This window comes from Octodon degus, unplaced genomic scaffold (assembly GCF_000260255.1).
Source record: "Octodon degus isolate 3935 unplaced genomic scaffold, OctDeg1.0 scaffold00038, whole genome shotgun sequence".
NCBI lineage: Eukaryota > Metazoa > Chordata > Mammalia > Rodentia > Octodontidae > Octodon > Octodon degus.
Window position 1 is genome coordinate 7,461,351 of NW_004524614.1, and position 8,870 is coordinate 7,470,220.

The window sequence follows — 8,870 nt, forward strand, 5'->3', positions numbered from 1 at the left end:
GTGTGAATTTAATATACAACTGCAAATTAGGGGATGCTTTTTGATTTTCAAAGTAGTACTGGTTCACAAGTGGAAAAATTCTCTCCAGTGGGCAATTCCAAGATGGGCAAACAGGCTGCATGTAGCCTGGAAAAATGGAGGGACTTTCATAGTACTGGAAATACTCTGAGGCTGTGGACCAGCATTATCATCCACAGCAAGGAAAAGGCATGCCACCGAGACCGAGACTGAGAGCACACTGTGGCTGTGGTGCCCGGACAGCCACTGTCCTTCAAAAGAAAGCAGTCACCACAAAAAAATATTCTTTTAGACTCCACAAGCATGAAAGGAAATGTAGTTTTGTATTTATGTGGACTGCAAATAATCACTTTGGGCTTTCGGCTTACGAGCTGATTTCAAACCCAGACTTTGCCAATATCATGCCATGAATGTTTCCTGGAGACTGTTCTGCTTACCGGGCATGGTGAAGAACACACTTTCATGTATGAGAACTGATCTACACTGCGTGTTTAAACAGCCTATAAAAGACTGTGGAGGCATCGAGGGTGAGAAAGGCCTTCCATGTGACGTCTAGTGAGGTAATGCTGTGCCAAGGACAATACAGCTCTAACTCAAGACCAGGTAAGGAAAAGATATCTGTGTCTGGACTAAGATTTCCTCCTCTGCTGCCAAGTAAACTCTTGTGCTCCCTTCAGAACACAGTCTGTGTCGCCCCTTGTGCAGCCTGCTTTGTCCTCCTCTTCCAGGTTACTTCTCTGTAGTGTCCTCAGGGCTGTAACTGCATCTAGCTTCCTGTGGTTCTCCCACACCTTTCTCTCCCAGGGCTGAGTTCTCCGAAGGCACGGCCTGTGCCTCAAATCTCCTGCGCATTAAGTTGAACTGCTTTTATAGAGGTGGAAATAACAGACCTTTGAAAGTATTTGTACAAGGTTTAATTAAGAGATGGAGAAGTCTTGGCTAGATTCTCCATTTACCCTCCTTGTCCATATTGCCTATTACACAGAAACTCACAGGATCGTGGGGAAACCCTCTTTATGGAACTTGAGACTCTGACAACGTGTAATGCTTTTTCTTTCTTGTGAAAACAAAATGGGACTAACAAATTGTAACTCTAGCCTATGATTCTTAAGCTAGGCACACAGAGACAAGATTCTCTCTAAAGAATATATATTACATCTGCAAACAGGAATACAGACAGGAGTTATTTTTAAATTACAAGCTGGCCATCTTTGCATTTTCCAGCAAAGTTCAAGTGATAAATGTACTCTTGACAACCAGTCAGGTACAGAATGGTGAAGAGCAGGCCCTGGGTCCCAGAAAAGTAGGCACTGACTGTCACTGCTTGCCAGTCTACTTTCATAATGGGTCACCAAGGAATAAGCACAAATTCCTCAGAGGACCAGAGCCACACCTAGGTCCTATGGCTTTGTATCTAGATGTTCCCCCAAAGCCTCAGGTCATCACAGGCAGGATTTTTCGGAGATGGCTATATCTAGGTGTGTGGTGTTGGGACTGATTCATGGAGCAATGCTAGGATCAAGGGTACCCATCTTGGGAACGAGTCCTACCCGTCCTAAGGCGGGGAGCCTGCAGAGGATACAAGGAACACAAAGACAGTCACTGCTTCTCATTTGTAGCTTGCTCCTTTGCTTCTTCACTGCTTTGCTGACTTCTGCCCATCATGAACCACTTTCCCCTGCGATGCTTCTCTGCCTTGATGCCAGCCAACTATGAACTGAAACATCTATCAACTATGAACCCAATAAACTTTATCTCCTTTAATTTTGTGTAGGTTATGTTATCTGAGCAAAAAAATAACTAAGACAACATTATGTTTGTAAGTCCTAGAGTACCTCTTTAAGAAATTATGCTTGCTTTTTAGTTTCTATTGAAAATTGGGAGAAATGTGTTGTGTAAAGCAAAAGATTTCTGTGTGCTACCATCAGAACCTCAGTTTTGGTTTAGGGAAAGTGTTAAAATAGGTGAGCACAGAATGCCCTTCTGCTTGCCCAACTACCTTTGCTAGAGGAGGAGCTAAGAAGCTCTCAGAAGCACTCAGGAAGTTAGGTCTGTGTGCAAGTGTCTCTGGTGCAGCCATGTCAATGGTGGGGTTCAGGACCCTTTGGACACCTGTGGGATCCCAGGTTTGGCTGAAAGCAGTGTGGGTATAGCCTAGATCAGATTGTAGGAATGACAGGGGAGTGTGCACTGTGGTCTATTTCTGGTGTCCACATATTCCTGTAACACTGCAATAAAAGCATCAGGATATAGTTTGGTCCCAGAAAAAAAAAAAGAGCGGTCCCTAATTATGGCAGGTGCCAAAATAATCACTGGCCATTTGAGTCAAACATGGATGACAGTCAAGCTGACCCCATGCAGTACGCCTGGCAAGGGCTGGGAGTCTTGCTTGTCATTACATCTGCATGTTTCACAGGAGTAACAAAGAGCTGGGTGAGGCGTCCAGAAACCAGCTAGGCAGTGGCCTGCTGGTAAATGAGCTCTCTAGAGGGCTTGGTGGCTAGAGAGAGCCACTCCCCTCAGTGTTCACTGGTTTCCATGATGTAAATGCTCTCACCATGGCTAATTTCAAGCTACCCATGATTGAAAAGTCTCCAACTATATATCCAAAAACTGGCTCTGGGGAAGTCTGGCCCACAGCAGCTCTAGCACATCACTAGAATTAACAGTTATCCAGGGGTCATTATGGTGCCAGAAACATAAGCACTTTGGCTTTAGTACCTCATTTAATTTTGCCAACTGCACTCTAAGAAAAAGACTATTATTGCTACGCTGCTCTCTCTTCTCACTGCCAGGGTCAAGGTGGGGATGGTGCACATGCAGAGAGGGCTGCTTTTTCCAACCTATAATATTACTCCATTAATCCTCACACCATTTATCTTCAACCAGGCTAGCAACACAAGAAGTTCTCTACCTTTGTGACTGACACAACTTAAGATGCCACAAATGCAACACATCTAAATTATGCGGGCCACACGTCAGAGGCTTTAGCGCCTGAAGCACAGCCGTTGGGGTTTGCACAGTAGTCACTCATCAAGGGCACTTGCTTGTTGCTTCCCTGTACACCAAGCAGGCTTGCGAGGGCCCACAGTAATCATCCCATTCAACTTCCTTTATCTGAAATAGACACTTTTATCTCCCTCACCACATCTATTATTGCTACCATCTCTGTTTTCAGGTGAAAACAGGTACAGAGAGGATAAGTAACTTTCCCTAAGTCCACAGTGTGGAACTAGTGGAGCTGGGGCTAGAATCTGGGTTTCTGACTCCTAAGTTCTCACAGCACCAAAGTTCCTCTCATTATACAACAAACAGATTCTTGTTCTAAATAACTAGTACACAGGTATTAAGGCAGAGCACAAATAAGATCAAAGGTTTGTGGCCCGTCAACCTTTATCGCCAGGTTATAGTGGAATACATGAAGATTATATTCTTTAGGAAATTCAATAGCCTCCTTCCTTGATTTTTCCTTCCCTAGTAGGTGCTGTCCCCAGCATCTTCCTTAGTAGCTTGGCGCCTGGTATTTCCGGTACGATTCCAGGTCCAGGGCCCTGAAGGACGCTGTTTTCCCTGTGAGCAAGGGCAGCCAGCAAGCAGCTACGCGGCCTCAGTGTGGTGCCAGCTGTCTAAATGTTCTATGCTAGGTGGCATAAGTCAGGGATCTGGTCCCATAAGACGGAGAAATTTCTGGACTTTGACACAAGGATCTCTGATAATATGTTTTAGTAAAGAAACTTAAAATGGTATATTCCTATGATATTTAGAATTCAGGGATTATTCTAAGACAGGGAAAAATGAAAATTCAAAAGGAATTAAATGTCTTCTGTGTCACTCAAGGACTATCATGTTTACAAACATGGCACAAAATCAGAAAAACAGTGGGTGGGATAAGAGGTGGCATTCCTGGGTCTAGAAGGGAGGCAGGCAGAGGGCAGATGCCTAGTGCTTCATTTTCAGAGCCTCACAGTGAGGATCAAGCAATTAATATGCTCCTAACAACTTCTGAGAAAGAGCCTGGGGCATGCCAGGCCTTCGGGTGCCCAGCAGAGCAGGGTGGCCACCTCTGCTCACCAGCCTGCTTGTGAAGCAGGTCGCCAAGGCATCAGCACAGATGCATCAAAGGCCAGGGCTGCACCCAGCTTAAACTGCAAGCTGCCAGCCAGGAATGAAATCGATTTCCTGGGTCAGGTCCAATAATTTTACAGAATGAAATTAATTAGAAAATATCAGAGTGCATTACATGTGGTAAGGACAAAGATTATTTCATTAAACTTTTGCTGTGTGTATAAATGCATATATCTATGTAAAATCAGATGCTTACTTACAATTATACAATTTTTTTAAAAAGTCAGAGAAAATTCTGGTTGAAATAAATCCATTATGTGGAAAAAAGTGATGTTGAGAAATGTTTCCATTGTTACATGATTTTGTTGCCTAAAACACTGAGTTGCTTATAAACTAATATGTGCAACTTAAAACTTGAAACAATTTTCCTGTTTAAAAATCTTCCAAAGGAAGAGGTTCAGTGGGTTTTGAACTATTGGCATGAAATGCAACCTACCAATTAATTTACAAAAACTGAGTGACATCAAGGCAAATGTAAATTTAACAAAGTTAAACAAAAACTTTTGCATAATTAGTAGACATGATTAAAAATGAAGCTCATTAAAAAGTTGATCTCACAGAAGAAGTAAAGAATAAAATACATAGTGGTTAGCAGAACCCAATAAAGATGTGCGGGAGGAGGGATGGAGGGAGGATGGGTCACGGGCACATGGGTGGGACTGGACAGAAGAGTACGTCTAAGGTTCTCCACAGCACAATAGGCTAACTACAGTTGACAAAGAATGGAATATTTCAAAACAGCTAGTAGAGAGGATTCTGAATGTTCCCACCACAAAGATATGATTACACAGAACAAAGCTCATGGCTTACAATAGCAACCAGCAATTTATTTCTACTCAGACCCATACACTTTTGTACAGTAACTTTTCTTTATCATTGTCATTGAATATAAGCACCGGAATAAACTAATCATTGCCACTAAATTGTTAACCAAGATTTTACAAAATAATGAAACATATTTAATCTCATGGCTCATGATACAAATATTATTCACAAGTTTTAGGAAGATTTTTATACCAGAAATATATTTTTAGTGCTTTCTAATGTAGTCTTTAAAATTTCTGTATCTTGGGAAGATTTTTATAAGCTATACACAAATACTAATGTCAATTACAAATATTCTATAAACTATCAACATACAGTGTGGCCACAAACACTGCTGGAGTGGCAGGGTCAAAGCTTGGGGGAACTGGCTCTAGGTTAGTGACAAACACCAGTGCAATCTTGTCTCATGGGTCAAATGAAAGGGTCTCCTAGCCTATGGGCTGCTGGGAGGAAGGAGTAAGGGTAGGCACTGGATTGAGTTTTATAAATACTGCTTTTCAAAACCTCTACTTAAAACCTATACATCTTCTGAAAAGAAAAACAATCACGCAAAGTAAAAGGAAAAATAAAAAGTAAGAGGCAAAAGTCTCTCCCAGTGTAAAATGTTTGCATTTTGGTTTGACTAAAGGAAATTGTGTTAATTCTTAAAAGGAATTTATCAAAAAAAGAAATTTATCTATCATATTTTTTTCCTAAAATAATGAATTCATTTATGGCACAAACTAATGAAATACATAAGAAACTGATTTACTTTGGAAAATACAGAAAGGATGTTTTTACTGAAGAATTCAGTAAAAAAAAAAAATTAAAGTTTCTATTGAACACTGAAGGTTACTTTTTATGATTAGCAAATATGTATTTCACACAAATGTCTAAGGAAATCTGAAGCAAGCAGAGCACTTCTCTTAGCATGGCTCTGACTGCAGCTGCAAACTGCCCTGAGCAAGCACCTCACTTCTGTTGCTATATTTCCACAAGTTCTTCCCAGAGTCACTGTGGTTTATGACATCTATCCAACTAGTTGTCCACATGTTTCCTTTTACTTTCACTGCAATGACCTTACTGTTTCTAAGATTTCATGCCATAAACCTGTTCAATTAGAGTAGTATGCAAAGCTATTCTCAAAAACCTGCTGCTAGCAAAAGAAACCTGCTGAACTAAATCTTAGGTAATAAATATTTCTGAAAAGAGAACAATTATAGTGACTTCACAATAAACCACTAATTCAGAATACATTATTGTCATGTTAAAATTTGTAAGAATAGGGTGGCATGCCTAATCTGAAAATTCAACATCTAAAACTTTAAGAGCATCAATATGAATCTTAAAAAGTTTCAAATTTTGGAGTTATATTTGATTCATAATTATCATACCAATTTTTAAAAAAAACTCTGAAATCCAAAATGCTTCTAGTACTATTTCAGCTAAGAGCCATTTAGCATATACAAAAAAGCTAAATGATAAGAATTTAAATATTTTCTCATGTATATATGTATGTGTATGTGTGAAAAACATACAATGTATATGAACTCAGCACTGACAGAGCCCCAAAAATAACCAGCTGAGTGTCAGTGATGTTCGATTAACTCACTCCATTATCAACGTGGGAAGACAGCAATCAATACTGTTTTCAAGACAGCACAGTTCTTAAGAGCCCTTTGAAGACACCTGAAGAGCAACAAATGAAATGAGTTCTCACCGCAGACGCAGAACAACTTGGCAGCCTCATTTCAGGACCAGCTTAGATTTTGAAGTATTTAGGCTTTCTACTGTAAACTGAATGAAATACTCCATCCACATTTATCTATTTTGGAGGAGAACATTTTGATTGAGGAAAAGGCTTTTAAAGTTGACAGAATTCCCAAGAAGCGTTCCTGAAACTTCTTGGAAAGCAATTTAAAAAAAATTTTTTTTCAATGAGTTAAGTGTAAATGAATCAGGAACATATGGATTAAATTTCTCTAAAAAATACACAAGGGCTTAAAAATTAAAGAAAATGTGTTTGTTAAAGTACATTGAGAAATATTACAAAATGTATTTCAAAATGCTTGAAAAATAGCTTGAGGTATTTTACAAACCCCAAATGAAGCACAATTCATTCATCGCTAATTACATAATAAGTACTAACACTATAGTTTAAGATTTATGCTATGGAATACAGTAGTCACATTATGATTAGTTATTTGTTTAAAAATTATTTAAGATGTGCTAATTGAAAGACTTCCAGAAGTGAATTTGGCTCTGGAGAAGGGCCCCAGGAGCGCCTTGTAGCTGATGACAACCATCCATCCACCCCGCTGCAGACCCAGGATTGTCATCCTGTTAGTGCAGCAGTGTCAGGAATCTGAGGAACAGACTGTCAGAGCCTATGCCTTCAGTTGATGGCCTAATCTAACCCACAGAAATTCCACAATGACTAGTCCATCTCATGAATGCTTTGACCTAGAAAACAATGAGCTTATATCTACTCTCGCATGGCAAAGAGCAGCAAGAGCCCCAAATTCATTCAAATCCCATAAGGAGAGAACCTCCCTTTCTCTCTGTTGATTACCATAAAATCTATAACAAGGATACCTAAAAACCTCCAGTGAAAAAACACTGAAAGAGTAAAGAACCTCAGAAATGCAAGTCAATGCAACATATTTATTTCAAGAATCAAGCACTTCTGTGTAGGTGCAACTGTGCTGAACATAATCTTGGAATATGGTAAAAAATAATAATAAAGTGTTCTGGAACAATCTGAGCTAGACCTCAATTTTCAACATAGAAACCAAGCACCTATGCAACTCACTGTACTAGCGTCAATTTCCTCTTCTGAAGAAAAACAATAATTGTAAATACATTTTGGGCTAATGTATGAATTAATGAAACAGTAAAAGTAGTACATACTACATATCTTAGTTCCAACATTGATGTCAGTATCTTGTATTTCTTAGTTATCATCAGCTTAGTTGAACAGCCTATTGATACAGGTTGAGCCTTCTTAATTAAAAAATGCAAAATGCTCCCATCTGAGCACCAACACGACCCCTCAAAAGGAAATTTCACTCCCAACTCATGTGACGGGCTGCAGTCAAAATGTTCATACAACAGAAATACAGTGTAAATTACTGTACCTTCAGGCTATGTGTGTAAGAAACATATGAAACAGAAAGTGATTATGTGTTTAGACTTGGGTCCCATCCCCAACATATTTCATTATGAATATGTAAATATCCTAAAATTGAAAAAAAAAATTTAGATCCCAAATGCTTCAGGTCCAAAGCATTAAAAATAAGGGATATGCAACTTGCTCTAAGCTATATGATTTTAAAAGCCCTTAATAAATGTTTTTGCTGGGCCTGGGAGATAGCTCAGTGGCATAAGCACCTGCCTAGCAAGATCAAGGTCCCAAGTTCTAATCCTAGTAGCACACACCAAAAAAAAAAATGTGTCTTTGCTGGCTGGAGGTATTGGAAATCTCCCAATACTGCACCATGCTCAGCCCTGTTAGCCAGTAACTAGGCCACAGCCCAGGCTCTACTTGAGAAAGGAGACAGGATGGAAGCAGGGCTAGGAAAGCACTGCCATACCTATTTTTTGTGTCACTCAGCTAATTATTTTCTTTTATACTTTTCAAGAGGTCAAAAACCTCATTTAGTATTACAAAAAGGATGGTGTCATGGAACTGTTTCCGGATGCCTTTCTGCTGTAAATATTACATAACTACGTGGCACTATAACTGCATAAACTTCACATTTGGTCTACTTGGAACTCTTCTGGGAGCCAGAGGTAATGCCAAAAGCACCAGACACCCACCGAAACAAAGCACTAGAGCTCAAAGAACAGAACTTCTCATCACTCAGCAAACCTAAACTGCTGCAGTTAGTTACCCACAACTGTCCCCAGCCTAGCAACTAATT